At 40.8% G+C, this 25,490-nt stretch overlaps 1 long non-coding RNA gene and 1 other non-coding gene across 5 annotated transcripts in view; one reads left to right on the forward strand and one right to left on the reverse strand.

Annotated features, from left to right (window-relative positions):
• The window catches only part of LOC129650048 (uncharacterized), a 69,444-nt gene that overhangs the window by 38,758 nt on the left and 5,196 nt on the right, over positions 1 to 25,490 (forward strand). The gene's annotated exons all lie outside the window — the stretch shown is intronic.
• LOC129651814 (U2 spliceosomal RNA) lies at positions 20,463 to 20,654 on the reverse strand. Its single transcript, XR_008714330.1, has one exon. It is a non-coding gene; the product is annotated as a U2 spliceosomal RNA (small nuclear RNA).

Below are 25,490 nucleotides of genomic sequence, written 5' to 3' on the forward strand. Positions count from 1 at the left end.
AAAAACTTTTACACTGATGATTCACTGGAAATTTAAGGATTTGGGGATGTTCTTCTAATTGAACTTTCTGCCAAAAGTCCTTTTACCTCAACTCTTGATTTTGGGAACTATTTCTAACATTTATTGTCTTTATTTAAGATGCAATTTATTTTTAAATTATGCATGATTTTTTGCATTTAATAAAAATTTAACTGAAGTATAGTTGATTTACTTTTTTGTATTTAATAAAAATTTTAGTCAAGGTATAGTTGATTTACAATGTTGTGTTAGTTTCTGGTGTACAGCATAGTGATTCAGTTATACATATATATACATATTCTTTTCATCATGTTTTTTTACAGGTGCATTTTTTTTTAAATCTTCCTTTTTTTTTTTTTTACTCCTAAGCTGTTTTCTTTTTTACTCCTAATCTGTGTTCTCCTAAGCTGCTGACAACCCTTCATTGCACAAGGCTGGATTTTAATCAGTGTTATTAATCAAGATACCAGCTCTATTCTAGGGAGAGTGTATTGCTGGTACAAAGCTCATTTTCTGTGGGTACTTCTCCTAGTTAGAGGTGATTATAAGCCCAGGAAATAAACTTGTCTTGGAGTTGTCATGATAAATAAGCCCAATAGACATGATTTTCTGGCATTTAATTTTTTTTTTTTTTAAATTGAACGCCTACTGGTGGTATGCATCTCTTTCCTGCAGTCCTTTACTGCTGTGGTTTAACAGTCATTCATTTTCCCTCCTAGTCTCCAAATGGAGTCACATGCCTCTAGTCCTACCCCATTTTATTTTATTTTTTTGTTGGAGTATAATTATGCATGATTTTGCAGTGGGTTAAGTCTATCATCTGACCATTGGTCTCAGTCTCACATCTGACCACAGACTTAAGTGTAGAAACTTAATAGGGCTGTATACGAAGGAGGTTCGCAACCTTTTATGAGATGTCAAATCTTCACTTATTTTCTTGTGACATTGTAAGTATGTGAGAGTAGAGGGGATGCTATGCAGTTGAAGGTTTAGCAATATCTGGAATGGTAGTCTGACAGGAGCAATTGGTCCACTTTTCAATAAAAATGATTACATGTGCCCTTGATGACATTTGTGCAATAATTCAGCTCACATTTATTATAGGGTATAGGGCTGAACATGCAATGACTTTGTGATATCGCTGAAATTATTGTGTTATTTTAGAAGAAGTCCTTTATATGAGCTTGTTTCATAGCCACTGGGTAGGATTTTTGTAGATTTTAATAATCTACAAATGATGTCATAGAGGCTGCTGACAGGAGCTTTGATATCTTTTTTTTTTTTTTTAAATTAGGAAAGAGTGATTATTCTAAAGGTCAAAGCCATAGAGGCAAATGAGTAGCTTTCCCTGGACTCAGCTGGGAAAAGATGTGAACCCAGGAGGCCTTGAAAGGTGGAACTGGGATGCATTTTAGAGGCAAATAGTCACTGTTCCCCAATCCCTATAGTGGAGAGGTTTGTTTTCCACTCTTGCGGGCCTCTCCAAATCAGGGGTATGGGCTCTGTGATATCAGGTGAAACATAGTTCTCAGGAATGAGGTGGGACCTCTGAATACAGCAACTTGTGATTTGTTTCTTCCTCCAAAAGCAGAGTGTGGCAGGGAAACAACTACCATTACTTCAAGGGAACTGAGAGCTTACTTGCTCCTGTCTCAGGTCCTTTGTCCTATCTGTAAAATTCCTCCCCTAGATCTCCTCCTCGAGGTCTCAGCACAAGTGCTACCTTCTCAGAGAGACCCGCCCTGTCTTCCTGGATGACCCAGAGCACCTCTTTTGTTCTTTACCTCATCACCCTGGTTCATTTTCTTCAGGCCTCTGCTCTCTAACAGAAATCGTCTTGGTTCCGTATTTCCTTATGTGTGGTTGGCTCTGACTTATACTAGACTGGCAGGTACAGATGTTGTATCTCAAGGACCCACATGGGACCTGGTGTAGGAGAGATGGAAGTAAAATCCAGGTAGGTCCCACTAGATTAGAAACTGGAGAGGCCATGCCTTCTACTGTAAGGCATCCCTCACACCTAAACTTTTTAATGAGCTCTTAGCACTATTTTCAATTACATATTGGTGTGTTTATTTCTTTAAGGCATATCTCTCTTACTAGGGCAAGGACTTATAACCATTTTGAGCCAAGATTCATTTTGCTACCTGGTGAAGCCTATGGACCCTACTCAGAATCCTGTTTTAAAATGCATAAAGTAAAATACATAGGATTACAAAGGAAACCAAATATTGAATTAAGATCATCAAAATATTAAAATATAAATTTGAGATATAGTTAAATATGGTTCTTTATTAACACATTAAATAACAAAACCTACCATAATTTTTAAGTAGTGATGAGAATAATCACTAATTTTTTTGAGATGTCTGAAAAAACTGTAAGGTGAGATAAAAATGTCTATGATTTCTATTGGTGATCTGGGCATAGGTATTTTTAATACTGCTGTGTTTTGTTGCCTATGCACATGATTAAATCAAATGATAAACTGCAGTTAGAGATTAGTGAAAATAAAGATGCAATTTCTATCATTCAAGCTCACCAACTCCCTGAAGTCTGTCCACAGATTCTAGGGGAATCCGTGGAGCCCAGATTAAGAATTTCTGCACTAAAAAAATACCAGTTAAATTTGGTTCACCATTTTAACCCTAGTCCATAAGGCACAGTAACAGGTACTCCTTACATATTTGTGGAAGGAAGAAAAGAAGAAGGAGGAAAGAAAGATGCAAAAAAAGAAAGAAGGAGGGAAGGGCATTCTTCTTTGTGTCTTGACACTGTTCTAAGTGCTTGCTCGATGAATTAGTAAATGAAATGGCTGCTGCAGGCAGGACACTACCCTTACAAGGCTAGTCCTTAATAAATGAGGGGACCCCTTTCCTCACCTGTTCCAGTAACAGTCATATTCAGTGGACCTGGGTAAGGTCCATTGTATATTACCGAAACCCACTGAGTGCCTCACCCATAGCTGACACAAAATTCACACTTGAGTGATAAAATGCCTCTTAGACTGAGATAACCATTACACTGTGAATTATCAGGTATGATGGATCAGTGCTTTGAGACTTCTGTTAGACCAATTACCTCCCCCTTTGGGCTGTCTTGGGGTCCCTTTCAGAAAAGTTCAGAGCTTTTGAGGCTACAGCCCTATTATTATGACAGCATCTCTGAGTTGGTACTAGCCCCATGACCACCACCTGCCCTTGGCAAGTCATCTTGGAAGGACCCTTCTTCCTGCTTCACGAGAAGAGAAGGCCCGTGAGGCCATCAGGCTTACTAGGAATCTGGTTCAATCGACTGACAGAGATTACATCAGCTGGAAAGATCAGTGGTGTGAATTACTGGTCTCACTGATAGGACTTAATGAAAACTCAGGGCTAGTGGAGATGAAATCTAATTCTTTATTCAATGCTTCAAAACCAAATCCTAATATATCAGCATCACATACATGCCAACATGCATCTCTTGGTAGCAGACACTTCTCAAAAATTTTGGAATGCTTTCTAAGACAGTTAAGGACAAATGAATATTCATGAAAGTGTTATAAAAATGAAGGATCTATTTCTTAATAGGGGAAAAAGAAACAGCTTGGGAAATAAAGAGCAGTGAAAGGTGGCTATAAAAACTAGATGCTGTGCACCAGTTCAGTTCAGTCGCTCAGATGTTGTGCATGGATCCACTTTATCGAAACTGCACAGTGGAGTCTATCTTTCTATGTTATCACACAGATCAAGTAGTAAATGTTCTCCATGCTCCCCACCCATTGTACCCTAAGCTTCAGATCAGTTGACTTGCTCAACATGATACCAGGCAGTGACAAATTATACCCTCCTTGAATCACAATGCTCTATGAGTAATGGTTTGGGGCTAGAGATGCTTGTCCAGCATATAATCATCAAATTATCTTTCCTCTAAGTTTGTGAGGTATATACTTTCTCAGATAAGATAGTCAAGATGATGGAATATGGATTAGGCAATGGGAGAAAATGAACTTCTTGAATTCCATAGAATTCCTGGTCTATCTGCAGCTGTGGCAGTGGACTTGTGGATCTGTGACTCCCAAATTACTTCTTCCTCTCCATGTGGGATCAGTGGCCTTCTATTTGATGATTTCTCAAATCTGTTATATTTTCCATACTGGAAAAACCATTGCTCATTAGAATCACGTAGGAGTGATTAAAAAAAAAAATAACCACAGGTTCCTGGGCCTCATTTCAGACATTTTAAAAATTCCCCATGTGACTGCACTGAGGACTCAGAACCACTGCTCTAAAATTTCCACCAACTACTCTCGATGACCTCTGGCCTTATAGATGGCTCTCACCCCACTTTCCTCTTCAAAAGACCTTAGCAGCTGTTCAGCTGAGCATCAAATAAAATCTTTTTCTCTGATGTAATCAGGAAAATTGAACTTTTGGGAGAGAAAGTGACCAAAAGACTCTCATATGTGAAGTCAGAAAGCAGTACTCCTGGACTTCACCCATTGGGTCTCCATATCCCTTTCTAGCTTTGTCTGGAGTTGACTGTGCTCCATACTCTACCTTTCTGTCACACAGGGTAGCAGCCTGTCCCCTGAAGAAGTCCAGAATGTTTCTATCTCTTGTCCTGGCTCGTACTTCTCCTTCTACATGCAATGCCTTCTTCTCATCTCCACCATTTGAAATCCTACTCATATTGTATCCATTAAAGCCATTCTTTCTTCAAGGCCTAAGTCAGCATCTTTTGCCAGTGTGATTTTATACCATTTTGTATTTGTATTTTAGCCTTTTCAAAATTCATATATAGTCCTTTCTAATAATTACTTCAGAAAGTTTTACAGATAGAGCAAATCCTATTAACATCCTCATTTTAACCTTCTCATTTGGGCAGTGTTGTGACTTCCCTGGGGGCTCAGATGGTAAAGCGTCCGCCTTCAGTGTGGGAAACGGGTTCGATCCCGGGTCAGGAAGATCCTCTGGAGAAGGCAGTGGCAACCCACTCCAGTATTCTTGCCTGGAAAATCCCATGGACGAAGGAGTGTAGTAGGCTACAGTCCATGGGGTCGCAAAGAGCTGGATGCAGCTGAGCGACTTCACTTTCACTATAGTCCACATGTCTGTTTCTCCCACCTGAGTACAGTGACTTCAATAGTTAAAGTTAAGTTTCTTTCTTACAATAAATATTTGTGGAATTTATTGCTTGAGTATTTAGCATAGCTTAAGGTTTACGGTGCCTTATTTGAAGGACACCTGGCTATATCCAATCCAGTTTTTCAGGATGGTTCATAAGTCATTGTAAAGTCTTGGCAAGAAGATTGAGACATCCACCCAGCAGTTCTCAGCTAGGTGGTTGAATCCTAAGAGGCCTTTGGAAATATGTGGTTTTCACAAGGCCTGGAGGTGAAACCACTGGGTGATGTTTCAGGAGCTCCAAAGAGCTCCGGTACCACAGTGTTTTATGTCTTAGTGCAGAAAAGAATTTAGCTACAGGCAAAGTAATATATAAGTGATTTAGTAGAACAGGGTGCTTACAAGGCTTGTAAGAGGGCAGGCAAGAAATTCTGAGCCCTGAGAACTGGGCTATAGTTTTATAATCAAGCAACAGTGGGGAGTAGGGGAAGAACTTTTTTGTCTTTCTTGAGTAGACATAATGCTTCCATCATCAGCTCTTCCTCCATAGGCAGGGGATTTTTCTTGTCTATACATGGTCAAATTAGGTCCATAAAAATAAAAATTATTATTTTTTTATGTGTGCAGAGGGCATATCCTAGGGATCATTAACTTACTGAGCTCATTGGGCGGGATGTGGGTCTCATGCCATCATTGTCTTATTGTTTGGGGGCATGCTTCATGCTTCTTTTGAATGATTTTGTTGTGAAGCAAGCCTGCTTAGTTTTGTGGTTAAGCAAACGTACTTTCTTGAGTAATCATTAATTTACACAGGGGTCTCCCAGATTTTTTTCTACTTATAATCCCCTGGTGGGATTAACTGTTTAATCACACCTACTTGTCCATTCACTCTGTCCCTGTCCTCCTCCATCCAGGCACAGACTTGCCTAGGGAATGAGTAAAACACCTGGCTGACTGTCCCTTCTCTGTTGGGAGAACTTTAAGTCAAAGTCACTCTGGTCAGCATCATCCTTTTACTCTCTTAGATGTTAAACATCGGAGCATGAGTCTACAAAAGGTGAAAATTAAAAGAAATATACCAAAAAGCATTAGCAAAATCATTAAAAGAGATTATAGCCGTGGTTTTGAAGATCTAAACCATTTTTCCCAAAACAGTTTTTAAATCTGGAAGAGGGTTACTTAAGGCTTTAATTTGTTTGTTTTTGGTTAGGCCCAGAATCTTAATGGTTTATATTTTAGGGTCTAATTGAATCTTTTATTCTCAGTTATAGATTTAATCTGTGCTGTTTTGTTTTCTTTTAATATTCTTTGGTGATGAGGGTGGCTTTCTTGTCCCTCAAGAAACAGAGTGGTTCCTAATTTAATTAATATTAATTAATTAATTAACTTAAGTAATAAGTATCTTAAAGAAAGAGGACAATTAGGCACAAACAGAAAGCAGATAGAAACAAGCAGTCATTGATGTTGTAAATGATAGACACAGAGTAAAGGGACGATGTAGGTGATTAAATAGTTAATTACACTGCTGCTATTGCTGCTAAGTCGCTTCAGTCGTGTCTGACTCTGTGCGACCCCATAGATGGCAGCCCACCAGGCTCCCTCATCCCTGGGATTCTCCAGGCAAGAACACTGGAGTAGGTTGCCATTTCCTTCTCCAATGCATGAAAGGGAAAAGTGAAAGTGAAGTCGATCGGTCGTGTCTGACTCCTAGCGACCCCACTGGGAGAACCCCTGTTTGTTAATGATCACTCAAGAAAAAAGGTTTGCCTAATCACAAAATCAAGCCGGCTTGCTTCACAATAAAACCATGCAACAGAAGCATGAGACATGCCCCCAAACAATAAAACAATGGTGGCATGAGACCCACATCCTGCCCAGTGCACTCAGTAGGTTAACGATCCTTCAGTTCAGTTCAGTCCCTCAGTTGTGTCCAACTCTGCAACCTCATGGACTGTAGCACGCAAGGCCTCCCTGTCCATCACCAACTCCCGGAGTTTACTCAAACTCATGTCCATCGAGTCCGTGCTGCCATCCAACCATCTCATCCTCTGTCGTCTCCTTCTCCTCCCGCCTTCAATCTTTCCCAGCATCAGGGTCTTTTCTAATGAGTCAGTTCTTCACATCAGGAGGCCAAAGGATTGGAGTTTCAGCTTCAGCATCAGTCTTTCCAATGAATATTCAGGACTTATTTCCTTTAGGATGGACTGGTTTGATCTCCTCGCAGTGCAAGGGACTCTCAAGAGTCTTCTCCAACACCACAGTTCAAAAGCATCAATTCTTTGGTGCTCAGCTTTCTTTATGGTCCAACTCTCTCATCCATACATGACTACTAGAAAAACCACAGCTTTGACTATATGGACCTTTGTTGGCAAAGTCATGTCTCTACTTTTTAATATGCTGTCTAGGTTGGTCATAACTTTTCTTCCAAGGAGCAAGCAACTTTTAATTTCATGGCTGCAGTCACCATCTGCAGTGATTTTGGAGCCCAAGAAAATAAAGTCTGTCACTGTTTCCATTGTTTCCCCATCTATTTGCCATGAAGTGATGGAACTGGATGCCATAATCTTACTTTTCTGAATGTTGAGTTTTAAGTAAGCTTTTTCACTCTTCTCTTTCACTTTCAGCACAAGAGGCTCTTTACTTCCTCTTCACTTTTTGTCATAAGGGTGGTGTCATCTACATATCTGAGGTTATTGATATTTCTCCTAGCAATCTTGATTCCAGCTTATGCTTCATCCAGCCTGGCATTTTGCATGATGTACTGTGCACATAACTTAAATAAGCAAGGTGACAATATACACCTTGATGTACTCCTTTCCCAATTTGGAACCAGTCTGTTGTTCCATGTCCAGTTCTAACTGTTGCTTCTTGACCTGCATACAGATTTCTCAGGAGGCAAGTAAGGTGGTCTGGTATTCCCATCTCTTGAAGAATTTTCCACAGTTCGTTGTGATCCACACAGTCAAAGGCTTTGACATAGTCAATAAAGAAGATGTAGATGTTTTTCTGGTATTCTCTTGCTTTTTTCGATGATCCAGTGGATGTTGGCAATTTGATCTCTGGTTCCTCTGCCTTTTCTAAATCCAGCTTGAACATCTGGAAGTTTCCAGTTCACGTACTGTGGAAGCCTGGCTTGGAGAATTTTGAGCATTACTTTGCTAGCGTGAAAGATGAGTGCAATTGTGTGGTAGTTTGAACGTTCTTTGACACTGGAATGAAAACTGACCTTTTCCAGTCCTGTGGCCACTGCTGAGTTTTCCAAATTTGCTGGCATATTGAGTGGAGCACTTTCACAGCATTATCTTTTAGGATTTGAAATAGCTCAAATGGAATTCCATCACCTCCACTAGCTTTGTTCATAGTGATGCTTCCGAAGGCCCACTTGACTTCGCACTCCAGGATGTCTGGCTCTTAGGTGAATGATCACACCATTGTGGTTATCTGGGTCATGAAGATCTTTTTTGTATAATTCTTCTGTGTATTCTTGCCACCTCTTCTTAATATCTTCTGCTTCTCTTAGGTCCATATTGTTTCTGTCTTTATTGTGCCCATCTTTGCATGAAATGTTCCCTTGGTATCCCTAATTTTCTTGACGAGATCTCTAGTCTTTCCCATTCTATTGTTTCCCTCTATTTCTTTTCATTGATCACTGAGGAAGGCTTTCTTATCTCTCCTTGCTGTTCTTTGGAACTCTGCATTCAGATGAGTATATTTTTCCTTTTCTCCTTTGTCTTTAGCTTCTCGTCTTTTCTCAGCTGTTTTTAAGGCCTCCTTCAACAACCACTTTGCCTTTTTGCATTTCTTTTTCTTTGTGATGGGACTGCCTCCCGTACAATGTCATGAACCTCTGTCCATAGTTCTTCAGGCACTCTGTCTATCAGATCTAATCCCTTGAATCTATTTCTCACTTCCACCGTATAATCCTAAGGGATTTGATTTAGATCATACCTGTACAGACTAGTGGTTTTCCCTTTCTTCAATTTCAGTCTGAATTTGGCAATAAGGAGTTCATGATCTGAGCCACAGTCAGCTCCCAGTCTTATGTTTGCTGACTTTATAGAACCTCTCCATCTTTGGCTGCAAAGAATATAATCAATCTGATTTCAGTATTGACCATCTAGTGATATCCATGTGCAGGGTCATCTCTTGTGTTGTTGGAAGAGGGTGTTTGCTGCCAGATTATCTAATCTAAAATCGCCTAGCACTGCTATACTGTGCAGAGCTGTACTGATCTTAAAAAAAAAATGTGCTGACCTGGTGCTTGCCATTATGGGCACTCAAGCCTTTTGGTCTTGGATTCTGCCCTTTTGTGTTTCTCTCATATGGCATCTGTGGCTGGGGATCTCCTTGTTTTTGCCAACTTCACATTCCAATCAGTTCAGAGGAAATGTACAGAAACCTTAGTATTTTCCCTTAAAGGACAATGTGGTTCTCTGGCTTTCACTGACTTGGCAAAGGCTTCCTTCTTTATAAACAAGAAACATCTGACTACAGATATATAAATGAAAATGATAACGAATTGGGCAGGGTGGAATTCCATAATCTGGCAAATTTAAGCCATATTTGGATAGCCAAAACATCATTTAGCAAAATCCAAGTTTTCATTTGGATTAAATCTTACTGGGCTCAGTCAGCTCTTTGGAAAACAAAATCATGTTCTTTTGGGGGCAGTGATTATAAGTAATGGTTAAAATGGGTAGTAGAAAATATTCCCTGCCTGGTGTAAGACTCAAGGACATGGTGTCCCTTCCCTCATTTATCATCAGGCTAGGTCTGAGCGGCAGCATTCATAATGCCATTAGAGTGCCTTCCTAGAGTCAAATCAGGGTTCTTCATAGAACTTTGTTAGCATATTGAAGAGTCTGACAATCTAACAATTGTCCACAAGAGGGACATATGGAAAAGTATGTTTCTTAAGAGGTGGACTCTGAAACTTGAATAGCCTTTGAGATAATACATAGCTGAAAAAATTATCAGAGTTCAAAATGTGCCATATCAGAAGGCAAGCCCAGGTCTGATGGCAACTTCTTATTTTTTTTAATTAGAAAAGAGATTAAGTGTGAGATCATGAGACTGGAAGAGATCAGGAAGAAGTCAATCAAACGGAGAGGACTGCACTTCTCACAGCCATGTAGTCACACTACATGTGTGATTCAAAGTGCTAGGCACTACGCTAGGGTATAGCCATGAGAGATTTCATGTAATCTTCTCAACAACCCTGATTTGAGATCAGAGTGCTAAACGTATACCCAACATCTCTGAGTTGGAAAGTGTCAAATCCAGAACTCAAGCCCAGGACTGACTAAATATTAGCACACTTAGCATTATGATACTTTTCCTTCAATAATGTCAGTAAAGCATTATCTATTTAATGTGTTTTATTGGGTTAGGTTAGTACTAGCTGCTGAAACAAATAGACCCTAAATATCAGTAGCTTAACAAAACAAAACTTTCTTACTCATGTTGAGTCTAATTGACAGCAAGGGTCTGCCAAAAGAGGCTCATTCAGGGATCCAAGCTGACATAGGCTCTGCCATCTTTGACACTAGCTCCCAAGGTTGCTATGGGTACTAACATCCAGAGGCAGGCCAGAGAAGAAAGATGAGGCGGGGACCATGTGGCAAGTTTTCATGGACTGGGTCAGCAAGTGACATATCCATTTTTGCCCAATTTACTGGTCAAGTTCAGTTGGAAATGTAAACTAGTTTTGGGCCCAGGAGGAAAGGAAAAGGAGTTTGGTGAATAGCCAGCCAGTTCCAACCACACTTGTGTTTTTCTATAGCTATGAGAATGTAAGTATTGTAAATAAACATTGTCACCTACTAAATACCAAATTCTGATGAGTTAAAAGTGAATAAAATCTGAATTCATGCTCTCAAGTCTAGTGGGGGAACAGAAATACAAACACGGAGAGTGATATGGATTATATCCATTCCATAGATATCCAGGCCATTTGACTCTTAGGTTGCATTTATGTATGTGAGGATCTTCCCTAGTTCAGAATTGCCGCTTTGCCTCTTTTTGAGGCCTTAGAATTGTTTACAGCAGGGTTTGAACTTAGGTGCCAGTCTAGTGTAGGTTTTTCCCCCTTAAACAAACTTTGAAGACTTCTGTGGTAGTCCAGTGGTTAAGAGTCTGCCTTGCAATTCACGGGATACTAGTTTGACCTCTGGTCTGGGAAGATCCCCTATGCCACGGATCAACTAAACGCGTGTGCAACAACTACTGACCCTGCGCTCTAGAGCCTGCAGCCCATGAACTGCAGCTACTCAAGCCTGCACATCCTAGAGCCTGTGGTCTAAAACAGGAGAAGCCTCTGCGATGAAAAGCTCGAGTATTCCCCACTGGCCACACCTGGAGAAAGCCTGCCTGCAGCAAGAAGACCCAGCACAGCCCAAAATAACTAACTAAACAAATAAAATTATTAAAAAACAAACAAACAAAAGAACTTTGATTATAAAGGGATCCATCTGTAGGCTCCCTAAGGCAACCCAAAGGCACGCTGTTTACTGCCCACAAACCATTTTCACATTATCAAGCTGAATATGCATTCCACTTTGCTAGGCCTAAATGGGCATACTTCTTAGAAGAGCACCACCCAAACTTGAGGCTAGCTACTGAGCTGTGTAGATGATAGGATGAGCAAGATATTCTCAGAAAGTCACTGAGGACAAGTGTGCTATTGAAGATTTAGACAGTTTTGTCAGAGGACTTGACAACCTTCTCTCTTAATACCCGTATTAAGATTTTGTACTGTCGCTTCATATAAGTGTTTTCTAAGTTTAAAGCTAATTTGGTATTAGGCTAATTTATCTATAATAGTTAGGACATAAATGAGCAAAGATGCTAAATGGTATTTTTAACACAAAAATTTTTTTTTTAATTATTTCATTAGCTTTCTAGGGCTTTGAGAATGGACATCAAAAGCTCACAGGAGAGGAAGACTGCAGAAAAAAAGAAATTCAGCACAAATCTGTGGCTGATGTTGTTTGAAGCCAATTGCCTGTAGGTTATTTCATTGGAAACATTATTCTGCTTCAGAAGAGGAGTTTAATAAGTTACCTTAGAGCATATAGCACAATAAATTAAAAAAAAATACAAATTTTCTAAAACTGAGGACGAGTAGAAAATAAAAATAGAATGGAAAGATGAGACCAAAGGGAAAACTGATGTATCATTAATCCTTAAATTAGTGGTTCTCAACTGGAAGATACCCAATACATTCTTAGGGAATGATAAATTTCTATGAGCATTTAGTATTTTTGCATATTGATTTTTATGGTAATTTAGAAAATATATATGAATGCTCTGCTGCTGCTGCTGCTAAGTCGCTTCAGTCGTGTCCGACTCTGTGCGACCCCATAGACGGCAGCCCACCAGGCTCCCCCGTCCCTGGGATTCTCCAGGTAAGAACACTGGAGTGGGTTGCCATTTCCTTCTCCAATGCATGAAAGTGAAAAGTGAAAGTGAAGTCGCTCAGTCATGTCCGACTCTTAGCGACCCCATGGACTATAGCCCGCCAGGCTCCTCCGTCCATGGGATTTTCCAGGCAAGAGTACTGGAGTGGTCTGTATGAGCACTTAGTACTGTCAACTGCAAATTGGTACTTACCAAGAGCATTGCCAAAGACTGAACACAAAGGCATTTGCCATCTGCCTCTAGGGAGATTGAACCCCATGCTGCTATAGCTATTGACTTTCAGCAACCCCTGAGGGAGTTCAGGGTGGAGTGAGGCACTCTGTGCTCCAGGGAATCTGGTGGGACAGGTCTTTAGATAGTTGAATGTTTTTAGGAACAGATTTTATGATCTTGCATCTCCTCATATCTAGAGAAGCACTAAATCCCTTCATGGTGACATCAGATCCTCATGACTAAAAAAAAAACCTTTTGTAAATTGAATGATTCATGGTATTGAACTCCCCCTTCAGCTACTGCTGCTGCTCCTGCTCCTGCTGTGTCACTTCAGTCGTGTCCGACTCTATGTGACCCCATAGACGGCAGCCCACCAGTTTCCCTGTCCCTGGAATTCTCCAGGCAAGAACACTGGAGTGGGTTGCCATTTCCTTCTCCAGTGTATGAAAGTGAAAAGTGGAAGTGAAGTCGCTCGGTCGTGTCTAACTCCTAGCGACCCCATGGACTGCAGCCTACCAGGCTCCTCCATCCATGGGATTTGCCAGGCAAGAGTACTGGAGTGGGTTGCCATTGCCTTCTCCGCCCCCTTCAGCAAAACCTCATATATTGATTTTCCCCCACTGCCTCTTTGGAGCAGCTATCTGAGATGTAGCCTCCAGGGCTGAAGTCCTCATTTTGCCTCAAATAAAACTTAACTCACAACTCTCAAGTTACATATCTTTTTTTAGTCGACAATATTGCCATGGTATTTTCATCCTTGGGATTGTGTTTGTCTTTACAGTCAATGAGAAAAACAAGAGATGGGGCCTAAAATCTAAAGGATATGTTTGCACCCAACAAAACCTAAATGTCACTGCAACACACTACATGGATGAAAGTTTCACAGTAAGTTAAATGAAAAGAAGGAATGAAAGAATTGAGTTATCACACCATACACCAAACACCAAAAAAGATCTTCATGTCCCAGACAAGCACGATGGTGTGATCACTGACCTAGAGCCAGACATCCTGGAATGTGAAGTCAAGTGGGCCTTAGAAAGCATCACTACAGACAAAGCTATTGGAGGTGATGGAATTCCAGTTGAGCTATTTCAAATCCTGAAAGATGATGCTGGGAAAGTGCTGCACTCAATATGCCAGCAAATTTGGAAAACTCAGCAGTGGCCACAGGACTGGAAAAGGCCGGTTTTCATTCCGATCCCAAAGAAAGGCAATGCCAAAGAATGCTCAAATTACCACACAATTGCACTCATCTCACACACTAGTAAAGTAATGCTCAAAATTCTCCAAGCCAGGCTTCAGCAATATGTGAACCATGAACTTCCAGATGTTCAAGCTGGTTTTAGAAAAGGCAGAGGAACCAGAGATCAAATTGCCAACATCTGCTGGAGCATGGAAAAAGCAAGAGAGTTCCAGAAAAGCATCTATTTCTGCTTTATTGACTATGCCAAAGCCTTTGACTGTGTGGATCACAATAAACTGTGGGAAATTCTGAAAGAGATGGGAATACCAGACCACCTGACCTGCCTCTTGAGAAATCTGTATGCAGGTCAGGAAGCAACAGTTAGAACTGTACATGGAACAACAGACTGGTTCCAAATAGGAAAAGAGTACGTCAAGGCTGTATATTGTCACCCTGCTTTTTTAACTTATATGCAGAGTACATCATGAGAAACGCTGGACTGGAAGAAATACAAGCTGGAATCAAGATTTCTGGGAGAAATATCAATAACCTCAGATATGCAGATGACACCACCCTTATGGCAGAAAGTGAAGAGGAACTAAAAAGCCTCTTGATGAAAGTGAAAGAGGAGAGTGAAAAAGTTGGCTTAAAGCTCAACATTCAGAAAACGAAGATCATGGCATCTGGTCCCATCACTTAATGGGAAATAGATGGGGAAACAGTGGAAGCAGTGTCAGACTTTATTTTTCTGGGCTCCAAAATCACTGCAGATGGTGACTGCAGCCATGAAATTAAAAGATGCTTACTCCTTGGAAGGAAAGTTATGTCCAACCTAGATAGCATGTTCAAAAGCAGAGACATTACTTTGCCAACAAAGCTCCGGCTAGTCAAGGCTATGGTTTTTCCAGGGGTCATGTATGGATGTGAGAGTTGGACTGTCAAGAAGGCTGAGCGCCAAAGAATTGATGCTTTTGAACTGTGGTGTTGGAGAAGACTCTTGAGAGTCCCTTGGACTGCAAGGAGATCCAACCAGTCCATTCTGAAGGAGATCAGCCCTGGGATTTCTTTGGAAGGAATGATGCTAAGGCTGAAACTCCAGTACTTTGGCCACCTCATGCGAAGAGTTGACTCATTGGAAAAAACTCTGATGCTGGGAGAGATTGGGGGCAGAAGAAGAAGGGGACGACAGAGGATGAGATGGCTGGATGGCATCACTGGCTCGATGGACATGAGTCTGAGTGAACTCCGGGAGTTGTTGATGGACAGGGAGGCCTGGCATGCTGCAGTTCATCGGGTCGCAAAGAGTCGGACATGACTGAGCAACTGAACTGAACTGAACTGAACACCATAAAAACAGGCATAGGGTTCAAGAGAATCCTGTACGTGGTGATCAATTTTGTCATTACAACTTTGTCCATCATGCTTACTAATGCCATTAGAATGAACTGTATTAGTTTTGTTGTTTTATTTGCATTAAATTTTGTCTATTTGGTTGGGTTCTTAAAATTGCCTGAGGGCTATAAATATAAGGGAGTTATAACTTTATTTAGGTTCCTACATAATTTGAGAAAAAAAACACAAGAGTGTGTGAGAATTTTGTTCCATTTAATAACTAAAGTTCAGTACAGTCTCTCAGTCGTGTATGACTCTTTACGACCCCATAGACTGCAGAACGCCAGGCTTCCCGGTCCATCACCAACTCCCAGAGCCTACTCAAACTCATGTCCATTGAGTCGGTGATGCTATCCAATTATCTCATCCTCTGTCATCCCGTTCTCTTGACTTCAGTCTTTCCCAGCATCAGGGTCTTTTCAAATGAGTCAGCTCTTCTCATCAGGTGGCCAAAGGATTGGAGTTTCAGCTTCAGCATCAGTCCTTCCAATGAATATTCAGGACTGATTTCCTTTAGGATGGACTAGTTGGATCTCCTTGCAGGCCAAGCGACTCTCAGGAGTCTTCTTCAACACCACAGTTCAAAAGCATCAATTCTTCGATGCTCAGCTTTCTTCACAGTCCACCTCTCACATCCATACATGACTACTGGAAAAACCATAGTTTTGACTAGACAGACCTTTGTTGACAAAGTAATGTCTCTGCTTTTTAATATGCTGTCTAGGTTGGTCATAGTTTTTCTTCCAAGAAGCAAGCGTCTTTTAATTTCATGGCTGCAGTCACCATCTGCAGTGATATTGGAGACCAAGAAAATAAAGTCTTTTACTATTTCCACTGTTTCTCCATCAATTTGCCATGAAGATGGGACCGGATGCCATGATCTTAGTTTTCTGAATGTTGAATTTTAAGCCAACTTTTTCATTCTCCTCTTTCACTCTCATCAAGAAGCTTTGCTGCTAAGTCACGTCAGTCGTGTCCGACTCTGTGCGACCCCATAGACGGCAGCTCACCAGGCTCCCCCGTCCCTGGGATTCTCCAGGCAAGAACACTGGAGTGGGTTGCCATGTCCTTCTCCAATGCGTAAAAGTGAAAAGTGAAAGTGACGTCGCTCAGTCGTGTCCGACTCTAGCAACCCCATGGACTGCAGCCTACAGGGTAATCCATCCATGGGATTCTCTAGGCAAGAATACTGGAGTGGGTTGCCATTTCCTTCTCCAGGGGATCTTCCCAACCCAGGGATCAAACCCGAGTCTCCTGCATTGCAGGCAGACGCTTTAACCTCTGAGCCACCAGGGATGCCCTCTGCATATCTGAGGTTATTGATATTTCTCCCGGCAGTCTTGATTCCAGCTTGTGCTTCATCCAGCCTGGCATTTTGCATGATGTACCCTGCATTTAAGTTAAATAAACAGGGTGACAATATACAGCCTTGACGTACTCCTTTCCCAATTTGGAACCATTCTGTTGTTTCATGTGCAGTTCTAACTGTTGCTTTTTGACCTGCATAGATATTTCTCAGGAGGCAGGTCAGATGGTCTGGTAATCCCATCTCTTGAAGAATTTTCCACAGTTTGTTATGATCCACACAGTCAAAGGCTTTGGCATAGTCAATAAAGAAGAAATAGGTGTTTTTCTGGAACTCTCTTGCTTTTTCTGTGATCCAACGGATGTTGGCAGTTTGAGCTCTGGTTCCTCTGCCTTTTATAAACCCAGCTTAAACATCTTGAAGTTCATGGTTCACGTATGGTTGAAGTCTCACTTGGAGAATTTTGAGCTTTACTTTACTAGCGTGTGAGATGAGTGCAGTTGTGCAGTAGTTTGAGCATTCTTTGACATTGCCTTTCTTTGGGATTGGAATGAAATCTGAGCTTTTCCAGTCCTGTGACCACTGCTGAGTTTTCCAAATTTACTGGCGTATTGAGTGCAGCACTTTAGAAGCATCATCTTTCAGGATTTGGAATCGCTCAACTGGAATTCCATCACCTCCACTAGCTTTGTCCGTAATGATGCTTTCTAAGCATAATAACTAAAGCTGGGTCCCAAAGTTTGCAGTTACCTTCCTTGTGGTCAAAACTAAAAGAAAAATAAACTTGATTAGCTAAAGATTTATCTTATCTATAAGATATAAATACTGCATTTTCTCAGAAGGAGTTTTGCTGGCATTTAAACATGAGCAAAAATCCCTAGGGAGTACCTATAAAAGTGATACGCAGCAGAGGACAGTTAGTCCTTGACAACATCCCCTGTTGGGAAAACAGTGAGTTTAATGCCAATATTTCTATAGCATCTTTTGATGCAAGGCGAAGGAGGATACACAAGAATTAGAATGACTGTCGTGGACCAAAGCAAACATACAACTAATTCAAACAAAATGGTACCTGATTCATGTGAATCATGTGGAAAACCCTTATGAATGTTTTTCAACCATAGTTTCAATATATGCATAAATTTCTTATACAAATTTGAAATCCTAGTATCATTTTCATAATTAACTTTTACATTTTGGCCTATAGCTGTAAATAAAAAAAAATAAGATTGCCTTTTCTCCCTGTCTCTCTACTAGGGAGAAAAAGCAACTGGTTCTCTGTTGTTCTAGCTTCCTCTTAGTACATGAAAAAATAAACATTTAATTTATTTATAACCTAATCCTTAAGATTTAAAATACATGGGATTTTCAATAAATTACCCCCTTTTCACATGTACTGTCAAAAAAGATACTGAGAATTATTTATAGGCATTTGGGGATGGAGGAGGTTTTAGTAGTCATATCTGAAGTCAGAACTAGCCAATACATTGCTCTTATCTAAGATTCCAGGTTTGCTTTTCCTATGGCCAATATTATTTTTCTTTGACAATCTTTATGTTTTATGACCAGTTCCTTTTTTCACATCTGTAGTTTGTGGCTTATTATTTGTTCCTCTCTTATTTTAGTTTGTTTAATAATTCAGTAACCAAGGGACTGTTTGCAGTGAGAAGCATAATTTTGTTGAAATGACTAGAATCTTACATGTTTCCCGTAATGGTTTTTGTTTATGACATCATGCTGTGACAGTAATTCTCAATGTGTATACTCTGAAATGATCCAGTTGCACAAGTAAGCATGTTCACCTTTAATAAATGACTGACAAGACTTCCTGTAACTATAACAAGGGCAAATCTGGCCATAAGTATACTAGCAAATAAAGTGGCATTCACATGTTAATTAGGAGATTATTTGTAGGAATATTTTTTATAACATACTCAAATATATGGTACTAATATCTATACCCCTGCCTAAGGCAAAAATGGAGGACAATATGGTGATGTTCTTTTTCTGTTTTCAGTTCGGTTCAGGTCAGTCGCTCAGTCATGTCTGACTCTTTGCGACCCCATGGACTGTAGAACACTAGGCCTTGCTGTCCATCACCAACTCCCGGAGTTTACTCAAACTCATGTCCATTTGTTGTAGCCACGCGTTCTGGGAAACAAACCCTCTCAGAAGGACAGTGCAGATAGTGGAGTGCAGTTTATTATACCGGCGGGCCCAAGGCAGAGTCTCCTCTTAGCCAAGGACCCCGACCAGTTTTTGTGAAAACCTTATATGCCCTAAGTGTACTTGCTCAAACCCACCTCCCCAAATTCCTTGAAACTAGTCTGGACAAGGTAAAAGAGAGATATGATCAAAGTTAACCCATGATTCATGTGTCACAAGACTAGATAAACAGTGGATATTTATCAATAGGCCTGTGGTCATATCCTGATAAACATAATGGAATTTACCACTTTGTTATGTTACAGAGATAATTAGCATATTCTTTTAGGCAATGGAGAGTCCAAGCACAAGTCCTGAGGCTCTTTTATCCAGGGGTCTGGTTTTCCATTGGTATGCCACTACTATAGACACTGGGCACAAAATTCAGAGTCCCTTGGGAGTGTGACCATGCATGCAGCCTAATGTTCACAGCCTGGCCTAAGATGGAGTTCAGCTCTGTCTGTTTCCTCGTTCACATTGAGTCGGTGATGCCATCCAACCATCTCATCCTCTTTCGTCCATTTTTCCCCCTGCCCTCAATCTTTCCCAGCATCAGGGTCTTTTCAAATGAGTCAGCTCTTCTCATCAGGTGGCCAAAGGATTGGAGTTTCAGCTTCAGCATCAGTTCTTCCAATGAATATTCAGGACTGATTTCCTTTAGGATGGACTGGTTGGATTTCCTTGCAGTCCAAGGGACTCTCAAGAGTCTTCTCCAACACCACAGTTCAAAAGCATCAATTCTTCGGTGCTCAGCTTTCTTTATAGTCCAACTCTCACATCTATACAGGACTACTGGAAAAACCATAGCTTTGACTAGACAGACTTTTGTTGGCAAAGTCATGTCTCTGCTTTTTAATATACTGTCTAGGTTGGTCATAGCTTTTCTTCCAAGAAGCAAGCGTCTTTTAATTTCACGGCTACAGTCACCATCTGCAGTGTTTTTGGAGACCAAGAAAATAAAGTCTGTCACTGTTTCCATTATTTCCCCATCTATTTGCCGTGAAGTGATGGGACCAGATGCCATGATCTTAGTTTTCTGAATGTTGAGTTTTAAGCCAGCTTTTTTATTCTCCTCTTTCACTTTCATCAAGAGGCTCTTTAGTTCTTCTTTGCTTTCTGCCATAAGGGTGGTGTCATCTGAATATCTGAGGTTATTGATATTTCTTCCTGCAATCTTGATTCCAGCTTGTGCTTCATCCAGCCCAGCATTTCTTATGATGTACTTTGCATATAAGTTAAAAAAGCAGGGTGACAATATACAGCCTTGACATATTCCTTTCCCAATTTGGAACCAGTCTGTTGTTCCATGTCCAGTTCTAACTGTTGCTTCTTGACCTGCATACAGATTTCTCAGGAGGCAGGTCAGGTGGTCTGACCACCTCTTGAAGAATTTTCCACAGTTTGTTGTGATCCACACAGTCAAAGGCTTTGGCATAGTCAATAAAGCAGAAATAGATGCTTTTCTGGAACTCTCTTGCTTTTTCCATGATCCAGCGGATGTTGGCAATTTGATCTCTGGTTCCTCTGCCTTTTCTAAAACCAGCTTGAACATCAGGAAGTTCACGGTTCACATATTGCTGAAGCCTGGCTTGGAGAATTTTTTTTTTTTTTTTTCCCCCCTAGGGGGTGCACCGTTCCTGGAAGTACTGCAATACCAGGTCGAATGCGTGGAGTGGACGGAGCAAGCTCCTATTCCAACTCCCTGCTCCAAAAATCCATTTAATATATTGTCCTCGGATAGAGGACGTATCAGATATTAAACTGATAAGAACAGATACTACACTTGATCTTAGCCAAAAGGCCGAGAAGCGATGGCTTGGAGAATTTTGAGCATTACTTTACTAGCGTGTGAGATGAGTGCGATTGTGCGGTAGTTTGAGCATTCTTTGGCATTGCCTTTCTTTGGGATTGAAATGAAAACTGACCTTTTCCAGTCCTGTGGCCACTGCTGAGTTTTCCAAATTTGCTAGCATATTGAGTGCAGCACTTTCCCAGCATCATCTTTCAGGATTTGAAATAGCTCAACTGGAATTCTATCACCTCCACTAGCTTTGTTCGTAGTGATGCTTTCTAAGGCCCACTTGACTTCACATTCCAGGATGTCTGTCTCAAGGTGAGTGATCACACCATCATGATTATCTTGGTCGTGAAGATCTTTTTTGTACAGTTCTTCTGTGTATTTTTGCCACCTCTTCTTAATATCTTCTGCTTCTGTTAGGTCCATACGATTTCTGTCCTTTATTGTGCCCATCTTTGCATGAAATGTTCCCTTGGTATCTCTAATTTTCTTGAAGAGATCTCTAGTCTTTCCCATTCTGTTGTTTTCCTCTATTTCTTTGCATTGATTGCTGAGGAAGGCTTTCTTATCTCTTGTTGCTATTCTTTGGAACTCTGCATTCAGATGTTTATATCTTTCCTTTTCTCCTTTGCTTTTTGCTTCTCTTCTTTTCACAGCTATTTGTAAGGCCTCCTCAGACAGCCATTTTGCTTTTTTGCATTTCTTTTCCACGGGGATGGTCTTGATCCCTGTCTCCTATACAATGTCATGAACCTCCATCCATAGTTCATCAGGCACTCTATCTATCAGATCTAGTCCCTTAAATCTGTTTCTCACTTCAACTGTATAATCATAAGGGATTTGATTTAGGTCATACCTGAATGGTCTAGTGGTTTTCCCTACTTTCTTCAATTTCAGTCTGAATTTGGCAATAAGGAGTTCATGATCTGAGCCACAGTCAGCTCCTGGTCTTGTTTTTGTTGACTGTATAGAGCTTCTCCATCTTTGGCTACAAATAATATAATCAGTCTGATTTTGGTGTTGACCATCTGGTGATGTCCATGTGTAGAGTCTTCTCTTGTGTTGTTGGAAGAGGGTGTTTGCTATGACCAGTGCATTTTCTTGGCAAAACTCTGTTAGTCTTTGCCCTGCTTCATTCCATATTCCAAGGCCAAATTTGCCTGTCAAATGCTCTTGACAAGTGCCAATTTGTAGTTGACAATGTACACACAGTGAATGTCCAGTAACTAATTACACCTGGTATTGTGGTTATTAAAAGAATGTCAGCATGATACAGATGAAAGGACAGACTGGGGCTTGATCGTGCCTTTGTCTCCTGATCATCTACGAGAACTTGGACAGGTTGCTTGATCTTCCTGAGCCTTTGTTTCCTCATCTGTAAATGGGAATTATTATAAAATTTTCAGATTCTGCACCCTCCCCCCTCCCCAAAGCATAAGATTTGTGATGGAGAGAACAGAATGTAATCAAAGATAATCTCAGGTACTGGGTATAGGGTTGGGTGGGAGATGGGTGGCTGAGGAGCCACTTTTAACTAAGGGAAATCTGCTGGCTTATCCCTTACATGGAACCAACTCTTCAGTCTCGGCACAGAGTAGAGGACGAAGGAGGCAGTTTACTCCAGGACCCCAGGGGAACTCCAGGTTAGGTGGTAAGGACATGAAGATGGTGGTGGGGGAGGGGAGGGCCTTAGTATGTGCATGGATCACTTGGGACTATTGTTAAAATGCAGATAATGATTCAGTAAAACAGGGTGGAGGCTGAGATTTTGAATTTCTAACAAATTCCCAGGTAATACTAATGCTGCTGATCCCGGGAGCACACTTTCAGTAGCAAGGATATAGAAAATATCCCGTTTATACTATCTCTTACTGGTGTAATGATATGGCAAAACTATTAGCCTCACTAAGTAATATGAGAATTCCTTTGGGGAAGAATACTGTATGTGCTTATAAAAAAAAATACTCTGATAAATAACTGAGTTTGGGGTGAGGGAAAGTGACTCACCAAAGGACGTGTTGAAATAATTATTGATGATCCTAAACTGCCTTCTCAGAAAGTTGGGGGGGGGGGCGTCCCATGAACTTCAACCCTTTTTTATCTGTGCACCAGGATGAGTGTGGCATCTGGGTTTGAGGGCAAAGAGTAATTACTCTGCACAGGAGGACAGGAGTGCTAGAGGGGATAGAGATTGAATGGGAGAACTAGAGAGAGACCCACATTAGAGAAGTGTCTGTATAGTTATTTAGAAGTTCTTTGCTTGACAATATACTAATTTTTGTTCTTCCCTTCCAAAGAATCCTTTGGACTTCTCATCAATGCTGCTGTGCCTATGGTTTCTTTCTTTCTTTGCAGGGGGAGTACATTTGAAGGGGTGGATGAGCTCATAGCAGGGTCACACTAGCTTTAAAGAGCTCTGTTTGGTTCTGCAGCAGCTACTGGATGGTGGGTAGGCAGGGGAAAGGGTGGCACACATCCCATCTTCTATTGTTGAGTAATATGGGCTCTGCTGCTGTCAAAATCAGTAATTAAAGCAAAGAGCAATAATGGGTTAGCAACAACATAGAGGCCCACAATAACAATGGAGATGAAAATAGGATGCTTGGGAAAAGGTTAACAGTGTCTGCAGTGTTTACCTAGAAAGAGCAAAGCCATCATGCTGATCAAACTTTATTATCCATATTCAGTTCAGTTCAGTTCAGTTGCTCAGTCATGTCCGACTCTTTTGAATTTATTATTATGAATATATTATTATGAATATCCATATCCAGGCCTCCTTTATTTCATAACCTCACAAAATCATAACTCAAGGAATCAGCACTAGTTTGAAAACATAGAATCTTAACCTGGGATGCAGGAAAGGGCTTAAAGAGGTGGTAGTTTTGAATTTCCTAAAATTATGTGCAAAAATTGTATGTATATACATATCTTTCTAGGGAGAGGCTACCTAGCTTTCAGCAAATTGCATATTGAATGGACATATAAATATAGTTAAGAATCACTGACTTCAAAAGAAAGCCAGCTAGCAATCTATGACACTCTTGCCTATGAACATAATGAAAAAAATGGGGGTACAAGGAAACTAGGAATCTTGTCAATAAAAATTAAAAGAATCATGCCAATGTTACACTGTAATACTCTTTAACAATATGAGATCTAGTCAGAGGACAAGACTTTTGCATCTGCTTCAGTTCAGTTCAGTTCAGTTCAGTTGCTCAGTCGTGTCCAACTCTTTGCGACCCCGTGAACCTTAGCACACCAGGCCTCCCTGTCCATCACCAGTTCCTGGAGTCCACTCAAATCCATGTCCATTGAGTTGTTGATGCCATCCAGCCATCTCATCCTCTGTCGTCCCCTTCTCCTCCTGCTCCCAACCCCTCCCAGCATCAGAATCTTTTCCAATGAGTCAACTCTTCGCATGAGGTGGCCAAAGTACTAGAGTTTCAGCTTTAGCATCATTCCTTCCAAATCCCAGGGCTGATCTCCTTCAGAATGGACTGGTTGGATCTCCTTGCAGTCCAAGGGACTCTCAAGAGTCTTCTCCAACACCACAGTTCAAAAGCATCAATTCTTTGGCACTCAGCCTTCTTCACAGTCCAACTCTCACATCCATACATGACCACAGGAAAAATCGTAGCCTTGACTAGACTGACCTTTGTTGGCAAAGTAATGTCTCTGCTTTTGAATATGTTATCTAGGTTGGTCATAACTTTCCTTCCCAGGAGTAAGCGTCTTTTAATTTCATGGCTACAGTCAAAGTCTGACACTGTTTCCACTGTTTCCCCATCTATTTCCCATGAAGTGATGGGACCAGATGGCATGATCTTTGTTTTCTGAATGTTGAGCTTTAAGCCAACTTTTTCACTCTCCTCTTCTACCTTCATCAAGAGGCTTTGTAGTTCCTCTTCACTTTCTGCCATAAGGGTGGTGTCATCTGCATATCTGAGGTTATTGATATTTCTCCTGGCAATCTTGATTCCAGCTTGTGCTTCCTCCAGCCCAGCATTTCTCATGATGTACACTGCATATAAGTTAAATAAGCAGGGTGACAATATACAGCCTTGATGTACTCCTTTTCGTATTGGGAACCAGTCTGTTGTTCCATGTCCAGTTCCAAGTGTTGCTTCCTGATCTGCATACAGATTTCTCAGGAGCCAGGTCAGGTGGTCCGGTATTCCCATCTCTTTCAGAATTTTCCACAGTTTATTGTGATTCACACAGTCAAAGGCTTTGGTGTAGTCAATAAAGCAGAAATAGATGTTTTTCTGGAACTCCCTTGCTTTTTCGATGATCTAGCGGATGTTGGCAATTTGATCTCTGGTTCCTCTGCCTGACTTCCCTTGATATTATTCAATAGAAAATAAAGGCAAATTAATCTCTATCTCTACAGTAAATAAAAACAGTAACAAAAACTCGATGTCAGATTGTAAAAGAACAAATTCAAGTTAGATCAGCAGCTCTGTCCCCCAGGGAATATTTGGCAATGTCTGAGACAGTTTTGATTGTCTAAACTAGGGGTGTGCTACTGGCATCTAGTGAGTAGAGGCCTTGGGGACTACTCACATCCTACAATGCATAGGACAGCCCCCACACAAGGAATTATCTAGTCCTAAATGTCAATAGTGCAGATGTTGAGAAATCCTGAGTTAGAATAAATAAAAATTCCATAGCTATGAGGAGTATGAATAACTGAAATAGATACCTTAGGAACTGTAAAATTTCCTTCCATAAGGTTTTAAATGATCAAAAACCTCACCCCTAACTCACAAAGCACCTTCATTTTCTGCAGAGATGAAGGTACAATCTGTGGGGATGAAGCTCACACGGGCAAGACTTGATATTTTTAAATTT

Source organism: Bubalus kerabau, chromosome 4 (assembly GCF_029407905.1).
Source record: "Bubalus kerabau isolate K-KA32 ecotype Philippines breed swamp buffalo chromosome 4, PCC_UOA_SB_1v2, whole genome shotgun sequence".
In the NCBI taxonomy this organism is placed as follows: Eukaryota; Metazoa; Chordata; class Mammalia; order Artiodactyla; family Bovidae; genus Bubalus; species Bubalus kerabau.